The sequence below is a fragment of the Anolis sagrei genome, chromosome 1 (genome assembly GCF_037176765.1).
Source record: "Anolis sagrei isolate rAnoSag1 chromosome 1, rAnoSag1.mat, whole genome shotgun sequence".
Lineage (NCBI taxonomy): Eukaryota > Metazoa > Chordata > Lepidosauria > Squamata > Dactyloidae > Anolis > Anolis sagrei.
Window position 1 is genome coordinate 122,912,400 of NC_090021.1, and position 27,336 is coordinate 122,939,735.

Here is a 27,336-nt window from a genome sequence, read left to right on the forward strand (position 1 = left end):
CCTACTCTCTATGCAAAGGCAAGCTGAGGTGATGACTTCTGAACCACAAACAACAACATTCAGCTTTGTTTATTTCATGGAAAAGTGTATCCTGTCCTTCTAGTGCTTGCACATGACTCAAGGAGATTGCCAACATTTAAATCAAATGATAAAATTAACACAAAGTATCAAAAAGGGGGATATTATAACATGTTTAAAGAAAACACAGGTAAGAAGAATTTCCCATGTTATACTTCTGGGGCAAATAATTTCTCAACTGATGTGCCATTCCAGAGAAGGCCCTTTCCCCTAACATCACCTATTATACTTCCACTGAGATGCACAGAAGAGTTGCAGAGAATTAGGAGGCTAGTACAGAAATATCAATAAAGCCAGTCAGGGTTTTAAAGGTCATTGCTAATACTTTGAATTTGCCCCATGACCAACTGGTAACCAGGGCAGGGCTTTCCGAAGCAATGTGATGTGATACTAGGTATAAAAGTGGTACTGCAATAGGCAAAAGGTTTGCAAAAGCTGGAATTTGGCTGTTTTGTTGTCCTTATTTAATTCTGTCATTTATTGCTGTTGTCATTGTGACTACATTAGTATTTTATATGCTTTTATTGCCTTGTTTTTCTTCTGATGCTTGCTAATCTACCTTGAAGAGGCTTTTGTGTGGAAACAGTTCGGCTGAGACCTTGGTTACCGGATCCCAGAAATATCCGACATTTGTTATGCTTTCACAGTCCTGTAGGCAGACACTCAGGGTGAGTGTTTTGTACAAATGTATGTGTGTGGGAGGCCCCCTTGGTGGCACAGTGGGTTAAACCACTGAGCTGCTGAACTTGCTGATCAAAAGGTTGGTGGTTCAAGTGGGGTGAGCTCCCGTTGTCAGCCCCAGCTTCTGCCAACCTAGTAGTTGTTGGGTTTTTTTGTCGTGTCAGGAGCGACCTGAGAAACTGCAAGTTGCTTCTGGTGTGAGAGAATTGGCCGTCTGCAAGGATGTTGCCCAGGGGACGCCCAGATGATTTGATGTTTTATCATCCTTGTGGGAGGCTTCTCTCATGTCCCCGCATGAGGAGCTGGAGCTGATAGAGGGAGCTCATCTGCCTCTCCCCAGATTCAAACCTGTGACCTGTCGGTCTTCAGTCCTGCTGGCACAGGGGTTTAACCCACTGCGCCACCGGGGGCTCTACCTAGTAGTTTGAAAACATGCTAATGTGAGTAGATCAATAGGCACCGCTTCTGCAGGAACGTAATGGTGCTCCATGCAGTCATTCTGGCCACATGACCTTGAAGATGTCTATGGACAACTCTGACTCTTCAGCTTAGAAATGGAGATGAGCACTCCCCCCCCCCCCAGAGTTGGACATAACTAGACTTAATGCCAGGGGAAACCTTTATCTTTATGTGTGTGTGGGTGGTGGTTAAAATTCGGGTTCCCATCTCCCATTCCCACCTGACACTATGGTTCATAGTCTTGGCACAATGGTGCACATCACTGAACCAAAAAGCCAAGAGCAAAGGAAGTGATGCAAGCTATTGTTGGTTTTAAAAACACAGTGAAATCATCTTGCTAATATTTTCTTCATAATTATATTAAATACTCAAGGTAAATCATACTGAAATAATGATAATGGAATTGAGACTATTACCAGAGAACACAATTCACCAATCTCTGGGGGGTGAGTTAATTTATAAAATGAAAATGAATGTTATTCTCAATGAACACAAATTGTCACTGCTTGACAATAGACACTTGATCTAGCATTTGTGTGTGTCTTTCTTTCTTTCTTTCTTTCTACATAAAAAGAAACTGAATATTTTATTATATTTCCCCAAAATATAATACAAATAATTCAAATGAAATAAAAACAAATACAAGAAACTTTTAAAAAGATAGCACATATATCATAATGTATGCACCTCTGCTGCACCAGCTCCACTGGCTGCCAATTTGCTACCGGGCTCAATTCAAAGGGCTGGCATTGGCCTATAAAGCCCTAAACGGTTCTGGCCCAAGTTACCTATCCGAACATATCTCTGCCTATCAGCCCGCCAGGACCCTAAGATCTTCTGGGGAGGCCCTGCTCTCTATCCTGCCTGCTTCACAGGTGCGGCTGGCGGGGACAAGAGACAGGGCCTTTTCTGTGGTGGCCCCCTGGCTGTGGAACGCCCTTCCTATGGAGGTAAGATTAGCCCCCTCGCTAATGGTGTTCCGAAGAAGATTAAAAACTTGGATGTTTGAATGGGCATTCAGTTAAACAGTGCAATGAATGTGATGATTACAGGAATGAAAATTTGGGCGACGGATTGGATCACGACTCTAGTTATGAGATGCATTGTGTTGTCTATTGTTGTGTCAATATTGTATATTATGCTTTTATGGTTTTAAATTGTATATCGTTGATTGATTCTTATCCTTGTTGTAAACCGCGTTGAGTCGCCTGTTGGGCTGAGAAACTGCGGTATACAAGTAAAATAAATAAATAAATAAATAATCAAAGTTCACAAGGCACTTAATTAAAACATGGTGCCACATACAGAATTCATAGCTAGACAAGTCCTTCTAAAATGACTTGTTGGGTGTATATTGAAGAATATGGTATGTTAGAAAATATATACTAGACAAGATGTCTACCCAATGACCAGTAGCCAAACACATTTGTCTTTAAATGACAAATCAGATTTGTATGCCATTAAGAGAGTACATCCTCATTATTATCTATACATGCTGCCAACAACGGCACCAATAGCTATGGCTAGTTTCCTATAAAGCATACCTAGAATTAAATCTTACTTAATAGATTTTACTTCGAATAGAAGTACAAGATTTTGCTGTTAGCAACTGGAGATCATATCATTCATTTAGAAAATAATATGCTAAGATGTATGAGACTGCCAGGGGGAGATATTCTTATCCACAAATGCTTAGGGACCAGAGGTGTTTGGGATTTATTTGTTCATTCATTCATTTGGAATTTGGAATATCTGCATTTGCATACACACAAACACACACACACACAAAGATACCTTGGAGATGAAATCCAAGTCTAAACATTTATCGTATCAGAAGTGAATTGGGGGTACACTTATAATGTATTTAAAACAGGCAAAATGTAATAGATATAGTTACTTTCATTATTTTTCCTTTTCCTTTTTCCTTAAAAGGTAGCTCAGTGAAGCTAGTTAGCTCCAAGAACCTTTCCTATCAAGAATGGATTTCTTTTATCTTTAATAAACAAATTATTTTTGATCCTATGAAGTTGTGGATTTGCAATCTGGTTCCATCCTGTTGAATGGAGGCCAATCCTTGCTCACTACATGTAAGTTTCTGCTGCTTGTGAACTGTGCAGCTAGCACTCTGCTATATTTTTGTTGGACTCACCTCCAGAGAGGGTTATTTTGAGCCTAACAGCTCCTGATTCCCAACAGAAGGACCTCCTTATAGCAACACCAGAGGCATTCAAAGTGGCCAGCTACTGGTCAAAGTACATTTAATATCAGTTCCAATTTTTAAAACTTTGTGTGTTTTTAAAAAATACATTACAACTGTACCCTTGGTTTGTTCCTGATACGATAAATAAATAAAATACACATTTGTAACTCTCTAGCAGGATTCCAGCCTATTTCAATAAGTTAAAAATATATTAAATATAACAAAGAAGTGTTATTTGATCAAGGAACTGATGAAGGGTGGGGCAAGGCCTCCTTAATACAGACTTTACCCACAGTAATCAAAGTGATAGGTTTCTAGGGCAGAATTTCTGGGCAATTCTTGACTTTTGGCCCATGGTTCCAAGATGGAGTTGACCACAACTGTATTGTTGAAGGCTTTCATGGCTGGAATCACTGGCTGGAATCACTGGGTTGTTGTAGGTTTTTCGGGCTATATGGCCATGTTCTAGAAGCATTCTCTCCTGACGTTTCACCTGTATCTATAGCAGCCATTCTCAGAGGTTGTGGGGTTTTGTAACGAAGCGTTTAAATCTCTGAAACGCTAATCCCACTAGATGCCACCAAAAATTGTAACGAAGCCTCCCAGCTGCTGGCACCAAATTATGTAAAGAAGTACTATTTCCACTGAATGTGAGGAAGTACTAATTAGTTCCTTGATGCCAACAATATTTGTAAGGAACCTTCTTTTAGATATCAATTAAGCTGCCACCAATATGTTTAGAGACGCTGGTTTATGTCTCTGTTTATCCTTAGTTGTGTTGTGAGGTGACGTTGGTAGTGTGGAATGCACCAAGCATAAAAGCAATGGAGGAGACAGGTTTGAAATACAAAGAGAACAAGTTTTATTGTTAACAGAACATAATTGTTGCAGTTTTGAGACTTTGAACTTGGCACAAGGCTTGATGTTACAAAATGGCTAGTTTGAGATACATTCAAGCTTCTGATGTTACAATTCTATAAACTCCTTCTTTAGTGAAGTGCTTTTATTACTTCAGAGTTCCCTATTGTGAATATTCCACACTGTTTGTCCTATACTCGGATCAAACCACTGATCACCAGTCTTTCCTTAATGGCGATCCTTAAAACCCCTTCTGTTAGATCCTTTTAACCTAAGCAATCTAACAAGGTAACACCTTCAGCTCTCTTGCTGAAGAAATATTCACAAGTCCTAAGAACTAACTGAATTCTCACAGCTTCACAACCCAGAGCCTTAACTGACTCTGAACCTCTTCCCCGGGTCTCATCCACCGGACTAAACTATTATTCCAGAGTCCTATTTGACTCTGCTACTTTCCCAGAGTCCTTTCTTGACTCTGCTCTTCCTCTCAGGGTCTCATCCTCCTGACTGGAAATTAACTGTCGCTTTCAAACCTTTTATTCCTTAAACTCCGCCCACCTCCTCTGAGGCCTTGTTACCATGGCAACCTATCTCTTACAGTTAGGCCATAGCAACTAATGTAATACATAAATACAGATTCAAACACATTATAGATAACCCTTTATAATAAACATTATAAATACAGTTTAAACACATTATAAATAACAATTTATAATAAACACATCTCTACAGGTTTTGACCTCACAACCTCTCAGGATGCCTGCCATAGATGCAGGTGAAACATCAAGAGAGATGGCTTCTAGAACATGGCCATGTAGCATGAAAAACTTGACCACAACTGTTTACATGACCGTCCTATGTTCTCCAGGCTCAGGTGGCTTGGGGACATGGAATGGGACTTACCACCCCCTCCTGTTCCCCCTGTTGCTGCAGTCCCTAGGCACGACATGAGTGCTGCCAGTTGGTTGTCTACTGCAGTGACACTGGTCAGAACAATGGGGGCTGTTAAAGCTTAGGGCACTTTGACTATGTTAGCTTTATCCAAGAAAGGACATAGCATTCTGAAACCAGAGTTCTCTGGGATGATCTAAGAGTACTTTCACATCATACACCTCTCCCTTCATTTAATTATAGCATAAGAGGCTTTCCATTCAGTGGTTATGAAAATCAAAATAGTCCCTGCCTTTTGCTGGTATAGCTGTCTAAATAATGTGTGTTCACATTAATTTTGGAAAACATCCGAACAGGATGCAATTTAAGTAAAAAGAGAAAAAATTCTTTTCTTATTATGCTTAATCTCAAGCCCTTTCCATTTTCTTTTTCACTGTGACCCAGAAAAGTCAGGGAAGTCTCCAGCATGTCTTCCGACAGAGATAGTTTTCAGAATTGGATTCTATCCACAGAGTACTAACCCAAGGTCTAGTTTTATCTTGAGCATCTTGGCTCATTACCATTGGCATAGCACTGGATGCTGAGCTGCCATTTATCTGAAGACAACACTATTCTGGCAATGTTACAAATAAATGTCACTTGTTTAGTAAATAACAAGCTGGTTCATATCTTCTTACCCACTCTGAATTTCATTTCTGTATATAACAGAAAATGCTTTTACATTAATAGAAATACTGTGTTTATGTAACACATGACATGTATGCTGTTTGACAGCAACAGTAGGACAAAGTTCGAATCTTACTTCCTGGAAAGGAGCAAATCTGATAGTAGAAAATAGGGTTGACATTATACCTTACCATGTTGAAATTCAGATAAAACTATAATGGGGCAGTCTCTTCTTTGGGAGCTCATGGGTCACCCAACTGTGTTGATAAGGCCATGATGCTGTTCAAATTGAGCACTATGTAGGAATTGTTGGTACTAGAATTACTTCCCACCAGAAACTGGGAGCACATTACATATTGACTGATTCTTTCTTTTGTTTTCATCAATATTAAATAGGTATTAAGGCTTTTTAGACTCTCATCTGAATACAACGGAATACAGTTTATGTGGCTTGGGAATGGGACCATGTATTTCATTACATACAGGGTAAAATGTGACATGAACATAAAATATACAGACCTATACATATACAGGATAGAGTAGTACAACCCTTCATTTCTTTTAGAGAGGAAAGATCATTTTTTCTGGAAAGGATGTGAGCTGAGATAGATTGGTTTCCGAAGCACTGAATGATAGTCTTAACCAAATCTTATGGTCAATACACATCTCTAGACTTTATGTAATAATTCAGATTTTGGATGTTGTAGCTTTGACGGTTTCAGGTGCCAAGGTGCCCCCTCCCCTCAACCCCGAGCAACTTTGCAATACTCTTAGCTGAATCTGAGCGGTCTTCAGCAAACAACTGCTCCTTACAAAATGTTGTCGACAGCACTCTACAGATTAACCCCACCAAAGGTAAGAGAAAATCCCCGAGTGCTGAGCTGTTCTCAGAAATTCTATACTAAACAAGCCATGACTGAAAAGAAATGTTTGTGTTTCATGTAAGGTAGCCTTTGGGGAGGAAAGGGTAACTAAAAATAGCTACTGAGAATTCTGTCTGATCTATAGAGAGAATAAGTTGCTTTGACAGAGAAATGTCTTCTAATACCTGAACTCTGTGGATTTGTTTTCTGCTCTTTTGCTTGCTTAGGAGGTACTTCTGCAGCTATGTCCCATTAATATAATCAGGATATTTAATTATGCAAATTCCTTACACATCAGAGAACTGTGCTTGGCAGAATGTACAATTAGCTTCTAATGCAAGAGCCATTTGACACTAATCAAGGATTTATATTATCAACAGTAAAGGAGGTAAAGAGAAATGTTTAGAACCACAGAATTTTCATCCCACAGCCAATAGATATTCAGATTTAGGATTAATACATATAAGTTACACAGCCAAACAATTTCACCAATGTAAGTGGAAGGACAGAAAACACACAGTGTATCTTTATAACACTACCAAACTTGACAAGCAGCAAGTCTAGCTAACAAAAATGGCCTGGAGCAAACCAAGACTAATCTGGGCAGGGTTTCACTTCACCTAGTTTCAACTCTTTGTCAACTCTGCAACTGAAGGAGGGAAGAACTGTGAATGTTGTCCTAATTTATCTTCCTTTGCAGGTGCTGATATCAAAATTCCCTCAGTGTGAATTGGGCCTAGCCTCACCTATCACTTTCCTGTGTCATAGTAACTTTGTGTTCGATGAGGTGACATCTGAACCTAAAGCAAAATGTTAGCAATGATGAGGTGCCAATTTTTCAGTACAAGTTGAGCCAGGAGCCAGAATCAAGAAACATGACCTGAAGCAAGAAGCCATTTTCAAAGAACAAAGTGCAGAGTTGAGAAGCAAACTACAGTACAATAAGAGACAAAGGAAAAAGATCAAACCAGGAAGCAGGACTTAGGACTGAACTAGATATCAGGACCAAAAGACATTCAAAAGACACTGACTCTGAAAGCTCTTTTACAGTCCTTCTTATCCAGTAAAACCAAAGATCAGTTTAGCTTCAGTCAAGGTCATTCTAGCTAGAAAGGTTAGTAAATTCCTTATGCAGGTGATACAATACCTAATTTAGTGACTCTCACACAGCACTGTTGCAGAGAGATATTTTGCATCCTGGTACCTCCAGACACAGTGGACATGTTTGCTGGCCAGGGATTTGAACAGATGCTGAAATGAATAAACACGTCTACTGTGTGTGCAAGATTGTGATGTGGCACCAGATGTAGACAATGTCAAGGCACATTTTGAGTTTTTTTTAATTATAAATGGATAGAATCTAGATAGTAAGATTTAACGAAACAGCTCTGGTGCACTTTGTTCACATGTCACATGAAACACTGTGTTTATTCCTGGCAATGCATCTGTGGACCAATTGGAAGGCAACAGTGGTGACAGAGGTGATTGGAATCTATGTCCATGTAAACCAGGGTCCCTCAAACTTTTTAAACAGAGCGCTAGGTAGCAGTCCCTCAAACTGTTGGAGGGCCAGATTATAATTTGGAAAAAAAACATGAATGAACTCCTATGCACACTGCACATATCTTATTTGTAGTGCAAAAAACACTTTAAAACAATACAATAATTAAAATGAAGAACAACTTTAACAAATATAAGCTTATTAGTATTTCAATGGGAAGTGTGGGCCTGCTTTTGGCTGATGAGATAGGATTGTTGTTGTTGTTGTTGTTGTTGTTGTTGTTGTGTGCTTTCAAGTCATTACAGACTTAGGTTGACCCTGAGCGAGGGCTGGGTAAATGAACTTGGAGGGCCGTATCCGGTCCCCGGGCCTTCTTTTGGGGACCCCTGGTTTAAACATTTAGATTTGACTTATCTGAAAATAGAGAAGACTGGTTGCTTCTTTCCTGTAATAATTCTTCAAGAAGCAAGTAAGCTTTTTTGACATCATCACAATGGGCACTTTTTGGCGGCATGCGCTGGCTCTGCCCGACTTCACCCATGGAGCCCACTGGCTCCCATCAAACAATGTCAGCAGGGTTCTGTGGGTGAAGCAAAGCAGAGCCTGTGCATACTGCTGCTGTGGCAACAAAGGAGGCTTCCCATGTTGCTATAGGATGAATGGGGGAAGCAGTGCACTCCACGAACACTCCACCCTCTCCCCCATGGGATTGCCCTCAACTGGAGCCAGGCAATGCAGGGTGTAGGGTGCTGGTTTCCTCACCCCCCCCCCCAAATGATTCGCAACATTTTCGGCGGCCATGTGACAAGAGCATCTCTATTATTCCAGGTGAATATGATGCACCAGATATGTTTTTATTGGCTCTGTGTTTTTGCATTTTGATTATAAATGAAATTTTTAAAGGTAGGAAGGTTTTAAAGAAAAAAATATGTATCAACTGATGCTATGGGACCTGTAAACTAAATATCATACAAATAGTAAATACTTTTTATCTGTATTTCTAGCCAAAGTGGCTCCTACAGAATGCCCCCCTCTCTTTTCTACAGATTAGTAGAACAGTTAGTAAAACTAGTAGTTAGTAACTAGTTAGTAAACTAGGTAGTAAAACTAATAGAACAATTAATAAACTTGTGTCCCCAAAGCAGCCAGGCCTGAAGGAAACTCTGGATTTCACAACTGACATACTTTTTCTACTTGAGAAGTTTGTACTTGAGAAAAACATCTAAGATATTTCTGGAGAAACAAATATTACATGGATGAACCTAGCAGTGCCTCTGCAGTTCTCTAGCTCCAAAGTCAACTGTGTTTGGATTACCAAAGTTTTGCTAACTATTTCAGATCTGAAGCCCAGTCTAGAGCAGAGCAAAGGGTCTTGAAATAGCAATTAGATTTAAAAAGCTGTCTTCAAATAATAACCTAATGCATTTAGCTGCTTTGATCTTCACTTCTAAATGAAGCCAAGGCCTACTATATTTACGGGTTAATGCCATAATTAGTTCTCAGTTTGACCTTTCATGACCACAAAGCCAGAGGTATAACTAGCTTACGTAGGGATTCCAAAACCAATGAAAACTATTCTGTTTGATCTACAAGGGACCAGGAGTTCCATGGAAAGGTCATTTGCTGTTGGAAACAAGCAAAAAACTCCTGAAATAAAATGCCTATCTAGCATATTATTGATTTTCATTAGGTATGAGAATTTCATAGCTATTCACATTTTATTTAAAAGCCTAATGCTAACCATGCCTGCATTGGGAGACTGATGAGGAGAGCTAGACTACTAGAACTGTTAAGATGAGTTGTCAGGTTATAGAGTGTGAATGGATGTGTGTGTGTGTGTGTGTGTGTGTATGTATGTGTGTGTGTGTGTGTGTATATATATATATATATATATATATATATATATATATATGACTGCCAGCATTGTGTAGTGGTTTGAGTATTTGACTACAGCTCTGAAGTCCCTGGGTTGAATAACTGCTCAACCATGGAAACCCACTCTGAGTCTTATGGAGAAGCAGAGGCAAAACCTCTCTGAACAAATCTTGCCAAGTAAACTTCTTGATAGTTTAACCATTAGGCTGCTCCAAGGCTCCTTCTACATTGCACTGCCTGGGACTGATATCTTCATGTTTGGTCTTGCTGTCAGGTACTGCAGTTTTTTGCCTCATTTATTTGTCCCAGATTATCAGGTTGTCAGGAAGCCCCCTAAGAGGTCTGTCATTTTCATACTAGTCCCCTGGTTTTCCACGGGTTGCCAGCAGTGAACCAAGAATGAAAACAATAAAAGAAAATAGGCAGAAAACTGGCTGAACCTGAGTAAAAAGACCTACTTAGTAGCAGCACTGGCAATGAAGAAAATATTATCTTCTGCCATCAGCACACATCAAAAGTCTGTTATAACCTGGCTTCATGGAAAACAAGGCCACATAATAGTCCTTCATGAGTGATTTGCATGATGCTCTTCAGATAATATTGTTCCAAACTATTCCAAAACGCATGGTGCTGTTGGCATAAACCTGGTAGATGCAACTTGTCCAGTCATAAGGCATATTTTTCAGTTCCTACAGTTGTGTGTAGGATCACAGGAGAAAAAAGAGTCATTCATGCCCTTTCTGGTTTGTAAAAGTGGCCAAAGGGGACTGGCTGAATAGAAAATAAAAGAGGTTACAGTCTCTTTGCCTCAGGGCAAAATTCGAATATGCTTGAAAAGATATGATGTTGATTCATTGCTGAAAAAGCCCTTATAATATCACTTGCATGTTTAACACCCTTAAGCAAGACCTAACATTTCTATCCAGTGTATAACATTCTAAGGCAAGATCTTTGACCACATGGTAATATTTCAGCTCCAGGTGTTCCTCGCTGATATGGATCATCTAGATCAATGGCTTCAGACTTAAATTACATATGGCTATGTTTACCTTGTTGGATGATCTGCTCTGAAAGCAGATCATGGAGAATGTCTCTCTCTTAGTTTTACTGGAACTGTCAGAGACTTTCACTGATGTCTACCATAGTACCCTTGAAGCAGTCTCATTGGCCATAAGAACATAGAAGTGCTCCTTCATCCTCCCCCCCCCCCCCGGTCACTACACAGCCACGCCACTGAATAAAGATGGGTCCCATGAAAAAGAGCACAGATCTCAGTCCCACAAAGTTAGAACTTTGTACCTCTTCTGTAGACACAAGATCTGAACCTGTTTTTATTTGATTGTGTCTTAAAATATCAATATGGTTTTGATTTAATTCCATTTTATTCATTCTTACTATGAGCAATCTCAAGTCCCATTTTTGAGAGAAGAGCAGGATAGTTAAACTCTCTCTTCCCCAGCTCCTCAGAGGAATAGTGGAGTATAAATCTAATTAATAATATTGAGAATGCTGCTGATGATAATGCATCCAATAATTAATTCATCAATAGCAAATAGATAAAAAAGTGCAGTTAACCACACATTGATTCAGAAATGAGATGGCACAATCTATATGAGGGAAAGAAATCCCATTAGTAGAAACCCAAATTGCTGTGAGTCTGCACTCACAGACAAGTGTGTCAAATTGTTAATCTTGAAATAAATTACACTCAACTCAACAAGATTTTTACTGCTCTAAATTAGTATTTACAGTATGCTGATGAAATCTTTTCTCTCCCTTTGTTTTCATAATTTTCTCAGCTGCCTATCTATCATTGTGCAGTATGCTGTTTAACATCATATTGGTGTGTCGGTACAACATATTAAAATATTCTGCCGAAAACAAAGCTGACAAGAAATCTCTCCTTTCAGATGCAGAACCATCCTGACCACTGCAGATAACTTTCCCCTGCCCTTGAAATATCTCCAAGTTGTTTCCTTTCTTTAAATCATGCTGCTTTCTCTGTGGATTACTGAGCATTTGGGTCCAAGAAAAGCTTTATATTTTTGTAAAGTCCTGAAACCTTCTCAATCATGCTGCCCACTGGCTGGATAAAGAGATAATACAGGAATCATGAGACACTGAGGACAATGCTCTGAAATCTGGGCAAACCTTTCGCTTGCATGGAAATGAGTAAGTTGCACATAAAACCCGCCTTTTCCTCAAGTGGATGGGGAGGGGGACTATTAACAATTAGAGGAACATCTTTTTTGTCATTATTCTTCCAATGACCCAGTTGTGTCACAGCCCAAGCACATGAAATAGAGAGCTGAACATTCATTCATCTAAAGAGCAATTTTCATATAAGCCTTAAAATGAAGATGATGTTAAGTAGTTTTTAGAAGTGCCTGCCACAGCAAATCCAGAGTATACAGTAATTAAAGAGGAAACAGAGGATCTAACTGTCATACAAAATGCTGTCTTCAAGAGGTAAAGAAGTAAGCATTTCCTTTCCCTTTGCTCTGTAAAGTTTAGGGGGAAGTGCAAGAAGTGGACAGAAGATAAGGAAGAGAAATTGGAGATCTTATTAAAGTTTTTGAAACAATTTTAGACGGTCTTACCAAACAGAACATAATAACTGTTCATTTGTATTCTCTGGCCTTCTTTTTTCCGTATTAAAACTTCATTTACTTTAGTGAATAGGCTTAACGCCACCTTTTGCATGCAGTAATTGTCCCAAAACACTGCTGAGCTATGGAAATGTAATGAGAATATTGGATTTCACTTGCTTTGTTATGGTTATTTGCTGGAGAATAATGTTGCTTTTGCTTCAATAGCTCTGACGCTTTGCAAAGTAGACAAAGATGTTTTGCAAGGTTCTCTAATTTGTTTGAATGGCACCTCTTCAAGGCAAAGAGAATTCCCTCTGGTATGGACATTCTAAAAGCATTCATTTATGAATCCAGAATTATGTAAGAACTGTGGGAGCTTATCCATATGTACTGCAAATATGCTCATTGGGGGCCACTTGGGAAATCTAGGCTTTTCTTAGAAATATACTATTCCAAGTTTCTGCCCAAACTTTACATGAACAATTCAAATAACTTTCATGGACCAATACATAAAAATTGATGTGTTGAAAATATATTGAGTTAGAACCTGCCATTTTAACCCGATTGTTGCCATTTTAACCCGATTGTTGCCATTAAATATAACAGATATAAATATAACAGACATGTCACTGACCTTGTAGGTCAGTGACATGTAAATTAGACATATGACAATGTAGCTGTTCCCTATTCAGATTTAAAATCATGGTCCCATTGTCACAGTTATAAATACCCCCTAAATTCTTCTTAAAAGACAGCTAGGTGTCCCAAACAGTGGAGTTTTGAAGTGCAGTTTGACAAAATGAGCTGGTCAGTCTTCTCCAACCAAAAAGTACCAGTGCAAGGAGCAGAAGCAACTCCACCCTTTAGTGGTTTAATCACAACTCTTTGTTACACAATCATTCATTGGTTGGAGGGGGCAATTATGCCATCCTTCAGTGACAGTGCCACAGAAATCCATCACTCAGTATGGTAGACTGGCTTTCAAGGGGTTGGTTCAGGAATTGGAGTGCTTGTACAAAATCATAGCTATGTCTTTAATGCAGGGATCCCAGGGAACAATTTTAATAATTATAAAACTCTATATTATTATTATTATTATTATTATTATTATTATTATTATTATCAAAAAAATCTCTCATTTTTAGACTAGTGATTTTTCTCTATTCTTTTTGTTTTGTTTTGGGGATACAGACCTGTTCCTTTCAAAACCTTCTTTACATCCTCCTGAATGCCAATGGTGAAATTGACCATTTGGCACAAGAACTGTATATACTCATGTATAAGTTAACCTCACATATGAGTTTAAAGCAGGTTTTGGGACCAAAATGATGGATTTTGATATCCATGGATATGTTATGAGTCATTGTTCAGAGAGGGCAAACCATGAATGCCACCTCAGAGGGGTTTCCCCTCTGGCTACTATTGACACATTTCCCCATTCAAGCATTCAAAAATGTTAGAAGCAGAACAACAGCAGAGAAAGTGGAGGAGGTCACTGCCTCTATTATGTTCACCCAGGATGGACTAAACTCTTGCCTTTTGTCACTCTACCCAAAGGGGGATGGTTCTTTTTTTTTAAAAAAAAAAAGTTAAGGTATAGCAATTACACTGACCCATGGATAACACTATGTATCAAAATTTGAAAAAGAAAATATGTTCCTGGTTTGAAAGTGTTATTTCCTGTTTAATTGTGCAGTGGTTACTTTGAAAGTCATTCTTATACTCAAGCAACTTTGTTTTTGTGGCTGTGGGTAGTACTGTAGTACTACACCTAGGGGAGCAGTTCTCAAAGTGTGCTCTTTGGAGCCCTTGGAGCTCCATGAAGCATACTGAGGGGTTCCATAGTTCCTCCTTCTCCTCTTCCTCCCTCCTTCCCTTCCAAGCTTTCCCTGCTCTTTCATGCTCCTCTCCCTCCCCCACCTCCCTCACCATCAAAAGCCTATTCAACTTTCCTCCCTTGCTGCCAAAACCCTTTTTTTTTCTTGCCCCCTTCATGCCAAAAGCATTTTCTACCTGCCTCCCTTGCTGCCAAAATTTTAGTCAAGTATTTAGAAATACAGTTTGGACAGGCAACATTACCAAGGGAATTGGTAGTTAAGTGCCATCAAATCATTCCCTATCCATAGTGATTCTAAGGCAAATCTGACATGGAAGATGTTTAGCATTGCTCTCCTCTGAGGCTGAGAGAGTAATGGGAAATGAAAACTTCTAGCAGAAGGAGCTTGAGATGCCTAAAGAGAACACTTCTCTAAGCATTTGTAGTCCTACAACATGATTCTATGATTCTTCTAGCTAAAGCTGACCATCAAGCTGCTCTGGAGGACTTTGAGATTTTTAGTGAAGTAATCTCTCAGGTTAATAAAATAGTGATTATTTTATTGTGATTTTTCCACTTTCATTGGGTCCTGCACCCCTAACTCAGTTGAATGTGGAAGGCTGACTGTAGTCTGCCCACAATATTTCAGTGAATCTCAACATTAGAGGAGGGCAAAGCTTTTTAAAATACTAAAACAGCCTTTAACTTTTGAGAATACAAAGCAAACAAATGAAAACTTAAATTGGTAGGGCAAAAATCTTTCAAGGAGATTAAATGTTTGATTTTACAGAAATGTGGGTGGGGGGTCCTAAAATTCTTATTTTGGATCTGCATCCCTTTAATATTCTATCACAAAGTCAAGATGAGAGCAAGAACAGATGTCTTGAAGCAGTAGAAGAAAAATCTCAAATACTCTCTATGGGAAGGCATAAAACATTTTAGGAGTAACAACAAAGTTCATCCAATATATCAAGAATGTGTAATCAATATATGAAAATCATTAAACTGGTTCTGAACTGCCCTCAAGCAAATCTTGTATGATAGCTTTTCACTGAGTTGTAAGCCTATATCTACTGGAGCCTTGGAGTGTTTTCATTCCAAACAAAATGTTAATCCAGAATCATCTCGGAAGGAATGGTAAATGCTGGACCTTTTCAATATTTGCTTTTTAAAAGATGTGACAAATTCTCCTTTGTCAAATGTCTCTTGTCATGGGCAATTTCTTCTTTTACTATTGCTTTGTTGACCACAGCACAGAACTTTCCCTTTGAAAAACCAACATGGCAAAAACACTAAATAAAATTATGTTTATAAATGGATCTGACATCTGTTATGATAGAAGGATTTCTTTAGTCTTCATGCACTTCTAAATATTGACCCCCAAAGTGGGAATTTTTAAGGAAATACTAGAAGAAGAGGCTCTTTAAAACAACTGCTTTTTTGGGGGTGGAATAGAAGATGTGTTGCCAATTTGCAGAGAATCTGTTTGCTGATGAAGAAAACATTTAAGGTACCGTATATTCCAGCATTTAAGATGACTAGGCATATGAGACGACCCACAACTTTTCCAGTTAAAATATAGAGTTTGGGATATATTCGCCATATAAGACTACCCCTCATCCAACGCACACCAAATAAAAATTTTAAAAGCATCAGATTTGATTTCAATATGGTAATTTTCCTATTACTGTACCTTCTTCTCTACCTCTCAGATCTCGCACATGCGCACCTGCACCACTTCACTGCAGTCTTCAGGAACGAGATCTGAGAGGCAGAGGAGGAGGTATGGAAATAGGATACAAGGGTGGGCCAGACAGGTAAAAGAGGTGTGTTTGTCTGGGCCCAGAGCCATTCTACCTCTTATTTCCATACCCCGGGCACCCCGAAAGCCTGCAGCTTGCTCTGCCCTTCACTTACACCTTCCCGGTGAGGCGTCCCTTCACCTCACCATTGGGACTGCATTAAATCCACGAATCCTGATGAATGGATTACCGTACTTGTACAGCATCGTCCTTAATGTTTCATACAGTCATTGCATATGGCAGGGACACGGCCATTGCCATTTTTGAGGTTCCCCCACCATATGCGGCAACCACAGATTCTCCAATCCGATTGGAAGTTTCAGCACCCACTCTATAAGACAACTCTCATGTATAAGACTACTCCTGCATATAAGACTACTCCCATGTATAAGAGTACTCCCATGTATAAGAGTACTCCCGTGTATAAGACTACTCCCATGTATAAGACTACTCCAATGTATAAGACGACCCCGCGTATAAGACGACCCCACGTATAAGACGACCCCGCGTATAAGACGACCCCTGAATTTTGAGAAGATTTTCTTGGGTTAAAAAGTTTTATACACGAGAATATACGGTATGTCTCCCTGACTAGTTTACTCAAGGGTTCCCTAAAAAGAGTCAACAAGTAAAATAAATAGTCTGTGTGCACTCTAGCGGTAGAAATTTCAGCACATAATCAATGACTGTGTTTCGTTCAAGGGCATATATAGAGGCCAGCCAAAATACACGGCACAACCAGCATGAAGTTGCATTAGAGATGGGCAAAGTGTGGTCCACGGCCTCAAGCAGCTTCTAAGAACACCATCTCCTTCAAAATAATTATATGGCACTGTAAAAGACACTGTCTGCCACCTGAAGCATAATATTCTGCTATAGTTTTGCCCCCAAACTATTTAAGCATTCTATGTGGGGTTGCCTTTGAAGACTATTCAGAAGCTTCAAATGGTCCAATGGGTGACAGCCAGATTGCTCAGTGGAGCGATGTACCTCCCTGCTATGCCAGCTCCACTGTCTGCCAGTGTACTACCGAGCACAATTCAAAGTGCTGGCTTTAGCCTATAAAGCCCTAAAAGGTTCCAGCTCAGCTTATTTGTCTAGATGGATATCTTCCTATGATCCACCTCAGAGGTTGAAATCATCTAGGGAGGCCCTGCCCTCAGTCCTGCTTCCTTCATCAGCAGAACTAGTGGGGACAAGAGACAGGGCCTTCTCAGTGGTGGCCCCTCGGCTCTAGAATTCCTTCCCTAGGGATATTAGATCAGACCCCTCCCTCCTGACCTTCTGTAGAAAAGTAAAAATGTGGCTTTTGAATCAAGTCTTTGGAGATAAATATAAATAGATAAACATGGAATTATGGGCAATGACTATTGGATTGACCCAGACCATGACTTTGGATAATGTGGTTAACTGTGAAGGCATTGTTTTATATGTTTAAAATGTTTTAATGAATTTTATAATTCTATTTAAATGTTTATTTTAATTGTACATTGTTTTTGAAGGCATTGAATAGTTGCCTACGTGTAAGCTGTCTTGAGTCCACCCCCCCCTCCCCAGGGTGAGAAGGGAGGGGTAGAAATGTCATAAATAAATTCTTCCAAAATAACTGGAAAGGTTGCTGTTGTTTATTCGTTTAGTCACTTCCGACTCTTTGTGACCTCATGGACCAGCCCACGCCAGAGCTCCCTGTCAACCACCACCACCCCCAGCTCCTTCAAAGTCAAACCAGTCATTTCAAGGATACCATCCATCCATCTTGCCCTTGGTTGGCCCCTCTTCCTTTTTCCTTCCATTTTCCCAGCATCATTGTCTTCTCTAAGCTTTCCTGTCTTCTCATGATGCGGCCAAATTACTTCATCTTTTCGTCTAATATCCTTCCCCCTCAATGAGCAGTCGGGCTTTATTTCCTGAAGTATGAAAAGGACTTCTTTCTCAATTTTAGTTCAGGGGCCCAAAACTTCGTTGGGCCTACAATATATTGGTGACAGAAGTCAAAAACATTTCAAAATGTTCCCATGTCCATTTCACCTTTTTATTAAATGTATAAAAAAGGAAAATAGGAAGTGTCATGTGGGCATGGGTGTGACTCACCAAAATCCAGGGGGAAATGTGGACATTCAGAAGTTGTCAGACAAAAGACTTAGAAGCTTGACTAAAGGAGTGAATAATCAGCTTCCAGTGATTACTGGCCACATGATTGCATTTGAGATGTTTTGCTATGCATTAAAAAAAAAACCCTGCTTTCATCCAAGAGACAATATGGGTAGAAATGATAGAAGAAAAGGAATTATGTTCGATAACCTGACAGTAGTTTGATGTAGGAATAGACAGATAGAGCTATAAACAAGTGTCTACCTTGTCTATGACACACTCACCTGTGTTCAACCATAAACTTTTCTATTCGATTTCCTTAGCATTTTGTAACTTTTAAAAAAATGTACATTTGAATGAAAAAAAAATCCATTACATTTCAAACACAGCTTTCCCTGACACATTCATCTTCCACAGCTCTGTGTGCTTCTTTCACTAGCCAACACATTTTGTTTCTTGTAATTACATTCACAACTTAGTTATTTATTTATATCCATGTTTCTTTTATTCATATTTTACTATTACCACAAAAGTGAGTGCTCAGTGATTCTAATGATAATGGAATTCAGATAAAATGTAAGTCCATGAAAGCATAGCCCGCATCAATTGAAACACATCAGTTAAAAAAGAAGATTGGGAAACCCAGTACAATGCATAATAAGCAGTACTTCTCAGTTAAATTATAGTTCGGTAAAAACTACACTGCTTTGTATGCAGGTTTTTGGAGCAATAACAAATGTGGACAAAGTACCAGGGTAATGTCTTTTCATGGATTCTTCTTATGATGTGTTTTTCTAATGTGTGACACTACCATATCATACAACAAGGAGGTTGATGTGATCCTATGCATGATCACATCCTCAAGATTGTCTTTGTAATGGTATTTTACCAGCCTGCATAGAAGCCCCCAGTGGCGTATTAGGTTAAACCCTTGTGCCAGCAGAACTGAAGACTGACAGGTTGGAAGTTTGAATCTGAGGAGAGCATGGATGACCTCCCTCTGTCAGCTCCAGCTCTTCATGCGAGACATGAGAGAAGCATCCCACAAGGATGGTAAAATCAAAACATCAAAATATACAAGCGTCCCTTGGGTAATGTTCTTGCAATAGGCCAATTCTCTCACACCAGAAGCGACTTGCAGTTTCTCAAGTCGCTCCTGACACACACACACACACACAGGGCCATAGCCAGAAAATTTTTTTGGGAGGGGTTGAAATTTTCGGGGGGGGGGGGTTTGAAACCTCCTAGTTCACGCTGAAGCAAAGAGCACAGCAGGGGGCAGAGCAGCTTGCAATAGCCTGCATCTCCGCCCCTGTCAACCACCTCCACCAAGTCTGGCCTCCTTAATGAGAGCATTCAACACCCCCCCCTCCAAACTTGGTTGCTTCACTTCATCGGCTATTGCTGCAAGTAATGACAGTGTGAATGAATTGTCAATATTTGCTTGAGATAGTGCTTGCAGTTCTGGAGGGACTCTTAATTTTTTTGCATCTCATAGACTTAGCATGGAGATTTGGTTAACCAGTTAAAATTCATGAGTAAACCAGGTTTTTTTAAAAAATCTGAAATATTTCGGGGGGGGGTTGAACCCCTAACCCTCCCCCCTCGCTACAGGCCTGCACACATGCACACAAATCAGCCTGCATGTGGACAAGCAGCAATACAGAACCACTATATGCTTTAGCTATAAAGCTCCCCAAGTTAAACCAGAATCCAGAAGGTATAGAATGTATGTATGAAGAAATTGAAGGGGGGGGGGGGATGTTTATTATTACTCTTGCTCTGATTAAGAATTTGTTAAATCCTAAAATATAATGAACACAAACTATACACAGAAAAGTATCTTCTTATTTCTAGACTTGCTTGAATCATTTAGCAAATATGCTGTCATAAGCAAATGTCATCAAAGTTGGATTTTAAAAAGGACATAGCTTTATTTAAGTTACCTCAATCTGCAGTCTGGAAAGCAGCTAGCAAAGTGATCTTCAAATTGTATTTGCCTAGTGGTCCTATCTTCAGGATAATTTGTGAGTGAAATACTCATCATAAAGGCAGGTTTGAAATAATGCTTCATCACAGTAAGGTTTCCAAATTGAGTATAGGAAGCCAAGCGACTGAGGAATATGCATGATTCTTGTGTCATATTGTTCTACCTTAAAGTACTGTGAAAGCTGTATTGTAGAAAGCACAAAGCAATATCAGAGCTAAGAAAAGAATTGACCATAAGTGTCATTTTTATTTTGTTAAAAACAAAACAAAACACCAAGTAATTAATTTAATTTGAAGGCTCTCAAAATTCCCGAAAGGAAATAGCAAAAATGTTTTAGAACAGCCATTGGGTTCTTTTCTGATCTGAAAATGTTGAGTATAGTTAGGAAAAGCTCAGGTCTTGGCATAAAACAACCAGAGAGAATGAGGCACCAGAGATAGAGTGAACCACTAAATCCTTGTCTTTCAAGTGAACTAAAAATCATGAAGCACATTCCAGAGGGTTTGAACAAAAAGATGTAAGGCAAAAGATGTAAGGCAAACCTTACGACTTCTAAACACTTTGAATTTCTCCATGATTCTATATTCATCAGCAATTAGCTCAAATTCTAGGTTCCCAGATAGCTGCAGTAGTACACTGGGGTTACAAGGGGCAAGGTTTCACAGAGTCAGTGGTATGACCTCTCGAGGAGGTCTGGCCCCTGGTGCTAAACACATCTGAAAGCAAGAGAAAGTATCAGCACTCTTGTTATCCAGCACTGCAGTATGTTTTGCAATGCACAGAATATTGCTCAGAAGACACTGAAGGATAAATAATTTCATGACTTCATGCCCAAGATTCTGGGATATAGTTCTTTCATGGATAAGCCAAATAGTAAGGGAGACAGTACATTTCAGGGGAGCTCTACTAATGATTTCAGTATTTGAAAGTAAGAAAAAGCATTTGGTAAATAAAAATCTTATATATGAGTATGTTACGTGCTGCAAGATTCAATAGTCAGAACTAGAAAAACTAGATAATCAATAAGGATATGGGTTAAATTATCAATGAAGATTAGCAAAAGGAGAAATACAAGAAACTATATTTGGAAATCATTTATTAGATGAACCGGGGTGGGGGATGGGGTTGGGCAACAATGAAAAGGGATGGATACAAGTAGGGCATGCGGGTGATTATATATGAAATTCTATTCTCTTTTCTTTGTTAAATTGTATATGTGTGTGTGTGTGTGTGTGTGTGTGTGTGTGTGTGGTTATGTTATGCTCCACTTGTTCAACCCAAATAAAAAAGAAAGAAAGAAGAGAAACTTAGCTGGCAAAAATCACCCAGATGAGTTGAAGGAAGGAGGAAAAAAATAGTTCAGATATTATATTGCCTTGATCTATAGAAATCATACTCCAAATACTTTCACTATGTCAATAAGCTCACCTTCTGTCCACTGTGTGCATATCTGCAGGCTAAATTAATTGTGGCTGTACTATGGGAGAAGATGATTCCACAAACATGATATAAATAAGATATAAAGAAGAAGGAAAAATTGTAGCAAAAGTAAAATTTGAAATAATAGAGATTTGAAGGGATTTGATAATCATGGCAAAGCATTATTATTATTATTATTATTATTATTATTATTATTATTATTTTGCTTATTTATATCCTGCTTTTTCTCTCCACAAGGAGACTCAATAGTATAATGTCCTAGTATCTGAGAAATTGTGGCACAGTGCCATATTATCATTAGGAATTAAAAGTATTACTGATGCTCCCACCAGCTCCATTTTGAGAATCAGATACAAAAGCTTCTGCATAGATGGTGTTATGCTCCTTGAAGACACTCACTGTTTACTCCTAGTTAAGACGTTTTTCGTTAGAGAGATTAATATTTTATGTACAGTTTCTTGGGGTCAGTTTAGACAGCCTCTTTGCATTTGAAGCCTCTGTCACCCTCTCCTCAGGGGTGGAGCCTCAGGCAAGGCACTTCTGGTTCTTGGAAGAGTCAGCCTTTTCTGTGACTGGAAGGCCAAGAGAGAGGAAGGTCTGAAGGTCTATAAAATAGCACATCCAGTTGGAGCTGTATTCAAATTCAGTCAGAGTTGTATTCAAGTCCAGTCAGAGTTAAATATTGAGACCATCTTAGAGACAGTTGAACACCATACAAGAAAGAGACAATAAGGATAAATAAAGAGTCAGGAGCCTCAGTTTGGCCAAAACTGTGTCTAATTCTCAAAGACTTTACCTCTCCTCATAAAGACTTTGTAGTGTGACTCAGGAGGAAAGTCTGTCAGTTAATAAACCCTAGTTTGATCTCACTATATAATTTCCGATCTATTCACTGCACAGCCAGTTCATCTTCCAAGTAGTTAAGATAGCGTGGGAGCAGATCAGGTGGAGTGGCCACTATTGTCAACATGGTGACCTAGCCTGTTTTGTAATGTTCTGTAGAGTTTTTTAAAAAAGAGTTTTCTTTGGTGGTTTAATCAGTAATCAAACTGATAGCAATAAATGAAGTAATTAATTAAAAATATATCAATTAATAGGCGATTAATGAATTAAACTAATCTCAGTGGACAATCAAAGAGGCATGTAGTTAATTGGGAAGGCACTAATTAGTCTGGCAAAATGAAAGTGCAAATCAGTGAGAGGTAAATTAACTAAGTCCCAAAGGAATATAATCCATGTACAATACAAAAAGGGGATACTCAAATAGTAATTAATTATAATAGAAAACTAGCAGCAATCAACTTATACATTTTAATTTAATCAAAGGGGCTACAAATTCAGCTAATCAAATATATAAATTAATTAAAGAGTGAGGCAATCAATAGAAAGTAATTGATTATCAGCAACTATTTCATTAGGCTAATCAAGTGGATGAATTAATTGGAGAAAGGGGGGACAAATAGGAAACTATGGGAAATAGAGAGAGTAAAATGCCATAGTGCCTTCCTCTAGTTTTTAACTTGATTTGCTCTGAACTTGGAGGATGAGGAAGAGGATCCAAGTTATATCAGGGGATTCTGAGAACTCCTACCTCCATATTTCACATGACAGTATTCTGACCTGTGAGTGAGAAGAAGAGCAGCCAGAATCTGATCAGCATAATCCTCTCTCCCACTCCTTTTCCCTTCCCTTGTGTGTCCTGTCTAATTTAAATTGTAAGCCTGAGGGCAGGTAACTATCAAATTAACTTTTTCCAAGTCACTCTGGGAGGTGTTATGGCTGAGTAAAGAGTAAAATTCTTTAAAAATATGTACAGCAAGGAAGTTCAAGAACAGAGCAGGAAAGACATATTTAACAACCAACCATTTTTTAGGAAGGACCTTCTCACATATGTGACAGTCCACCTTTTTAAGAAGGACTTTCTCATCCCACTCTTTTCAATATTTGGAAAGCTGATGATGAGGAAAAGTGAATTGAAAGAAGTGGAGAAAACATGTAACGGTGATGGCACAGCACAATTTGACACTAACAACCATGTGACTGCTATAAAATTGAAATAACAACAGCACAGTATAATTCATCCTTTGTATCTGCTGGGTGAGTCCCAGACCTCACTTCCCCCTCTTCCCAATGATATAAAATAGCTAAATCGAGGTTTCCTTTTTGGATTTTTAAAAGTATTTTCAAGACATGGATGGCTGAACTTTGGATACAGAATCAATGAATATGAACGGTTGACTCCACAGCTAGGGTAGGATTAATCATCAGTAACAAAGCATAACCACAAAGCTAAAGCCATCTCCATGATAGCAGAACAGCACAACCACAAACAACAAAATAGATTTTCTGAGTCTTTCAAAATGACTCAGAAAATGATGGAACACACAATCGCCACAGCTCAGAAAAGATCCAGTGAGTGGTTTAAAAGAGAATGGAATGACGCTGTGATACAATCAAAACCAACTATTCGATAGAAGGCCAAATGAAAGCTGCCAAAAAGAACCAATAACCAATGAAAGGAACCATGTTCAAGACCAATTAGTTGAAAACATATGGAGTTGCAAAGAAAACAACCATATTCTTTGCCAGAAAAGGCACTTCCAGGGCAGTCCTCAGGGTCCACCCCCCCCCCCCGCCCCCACACACACATTTTGAAGGCCTCATGAATGAGGCCATTTGGGAATCATCTGACAAAGTAGCATGGCTTCTCAAATGGAGTCATTCATGCAACCTGCTTCCCTGACATGCTATGACTGCATTGCTGGGTGAATTACGTTTGAGGGCAAATCCAATTTTTGTAATGTGTGCCTTCAAAACTGAGGTGTGCATTACATTTGATGGTGCATTATACTCAACTAAATACGGTATTATGAGAATATGTATCCACTTAGATTATGCCACTTACGATTCTCCTCTAGTTGACTGAATCATCCAAGGCAGGAAAGAGAACCAAATGTCTTCATTCTTCAAAAAGTGGGAGGGGCAGCAAAAGTTCTTGCTATATCCACATATTAAGTATTATAATCAACTCACATATTTAAATTGTTTCTACTACCACTGTGAAGAGAAGATATAAAATATAAACATTTGGACACTTAATTTCCTAACTTCTAGCTAATTTGTAGAATTTTTCCCCATTCAAAAATCTCTCCCCGCCCTCCAGATTTATGAATAACACACATTTTAGCCATTCCCATTTTAAAATATGTACATTGCATTGTGTGTACTTTCTTTCTTGGCAATGCCAAGCAAGCCTACGAAATGTATGAATGCTCAAGGCATTCATTCTCAACAAGTCTCAAGAGGCATTCGTTGGGAATATTTAATCTAAAAAAATGTGTTTCCATCCCTGGATCAGACTCACAGTGGGTAACATTCAGAGGCAAATGTTGCCTCAGATTCAAGCATGTTGGGTCTAAAACACAAACCACAACTTGATAAGAATTTTATATATGTATATAAATCATTTATCTAGTTGAGGGCAAACCTTTTGTCCATCAGAGGTGTTGATTGTCACTCAACACAGATTTAGTCCAGTGAAGTTTGTAGAGATCTATGGGCTTACACATACCTACTTTTGTGTCCACGGAATCTAATGCCTTCATGAATATGATAAAGATTTTGGTACTGTGTTATAAGAGAAACAATTCTTTGAGGAATGAAAAAGTTCCTTGATGACAGGGAACAGATGATGACATGTTTTATTTAAAAGGACCCTCCTGGACTTAGCATCTCATTGATTTAGTAAGAAAACAAAACCCTGTTGAACTTCAGAGAGAAAGTTTCAGTGAGTTCTTCTCATCTCAGCAAGTAATTTTCACTCCATCTACAGATAAATAATACACTTAAAAGTATTCTAGGTATTACTCAGAAAATATGCAAAACTGATGAGATGCAGTTCTGCCTCTGTAAAGATTAACCATGGTAGTGTCTGTCAAAACTGACTGATAGACAAAGCTAGATTGTGGACTGAATGAAGCATCCATTCATAAATGACTGCAAGAGCCGAACAATTATTTGATTTTTTCCAAAATTATCTAGCTGTCTCTCCACAAGCATTTTTAACAAACAACAACCCCAAGATATCTTGTTGAATAGTATAGATTGATTGTTAAGAAGCAGATTTATGCAATTAAGCCAATCTTATCTGAATTCAGCACATTAAATATTTGAATAGTACTGCTTATTTCGATAGAATCTTCCAATGAACCAAAACCATTTCACTCATTTCTGCATTTAATGCTCATTTTACATGTTCATTTGTCTTTACATTTCTTATTAGAACTGCAACAACACAGAGCATGGGACTAAGTTACTTGCAATTAATTCCCTTGCCAGTTAATGGAAATCACATCACATCAGGACTAGAGTTTCATGAGGATAAGTGTGCTCCTTTTGTTGTGTATCATAAGTGTTTTTTCATGATTGCTAGAAGAAAAACTTATGGTTCAGGTGCTGTACTTTGTAATGTACTTTGTGCAGTTGTCTTGTTCTCTTTTGTGGGTGCTGAGATGGTGAAGAGATAGATGAGGAAAAAAGTACCTTGATCCTGAGATGGCAAGAAATTTGACTGGGCTCTGCAGTCTTGGCCACAGTATCATTTTCCCCCTACTTCTCAAGACCTGTAAGATAATGTGTGCCCCACCTTACCCATTCAACCATCTGCGGGATTTACAGAGGTGTTTCTGAAGAAAAGAAGAAACACAATATAATGTGTGATTTCAAATCTGTGAATGGCTAAAAGATGTGTACTATTTTAAAGATGGCCAAACATGCTTTAGGATTTCTTCACATGTGCCACTGGAATAGCTGAGTATCACACCGGTTACGGAGATGGCCACCATGTAGACATGGGCATCTGTTGCCTCATACCCCACACTGTCCTCGCTTCCCCCCTACCTCATCACATGGGGGCAAGCCTTAGAAAGTTGGCTCAACCCATCTTTCCTTACGGAAAGACCAGAAGCCGCCCAGCATTTTTTTGGTAGTGGCAAGGTCCCCCCCCCCCCACTTTTGACACAGAAGTACTTTTCTGGTGTGTGATGGGAGCTGGTGGGCTCCTTTGGTGAAAGTATAAAAAACCCATCGCCACCACCAAATTTTAGCCCATATGAAGAGTTATCAAGGGAGAGTTGTGATGAACTAGGTAAAATGTTCACATTAGGGAAAACATGTATCAAAAATGTGCACCCATTTCAATTCAGAAAGAAAACACAATCTCACTGCCTGAGAGTGAAACAAAGAGAGGATGACTATGCAAAGGCACTCAGCAAAACAAAAGTAGATAAGATTTTATTCCATTAATTTAAATATCGTGTCTCTTTTTCTCTGTCATCAGAAAAGCATGTAAACAGAAATGTTATCACAAAATATTTTTCATGTTTTGTTTCGCACCCACAATATGGCTTTTATTTACTGATGATGAAATCTCTCCAGGTTTTAGTTCAAACTTTAATGGAGCAATCAAGTTTACTAAACTTGTATGTGTGTGGAGGAGGATTCAGCACACTGGATAACCACTTGGACATTTGGAT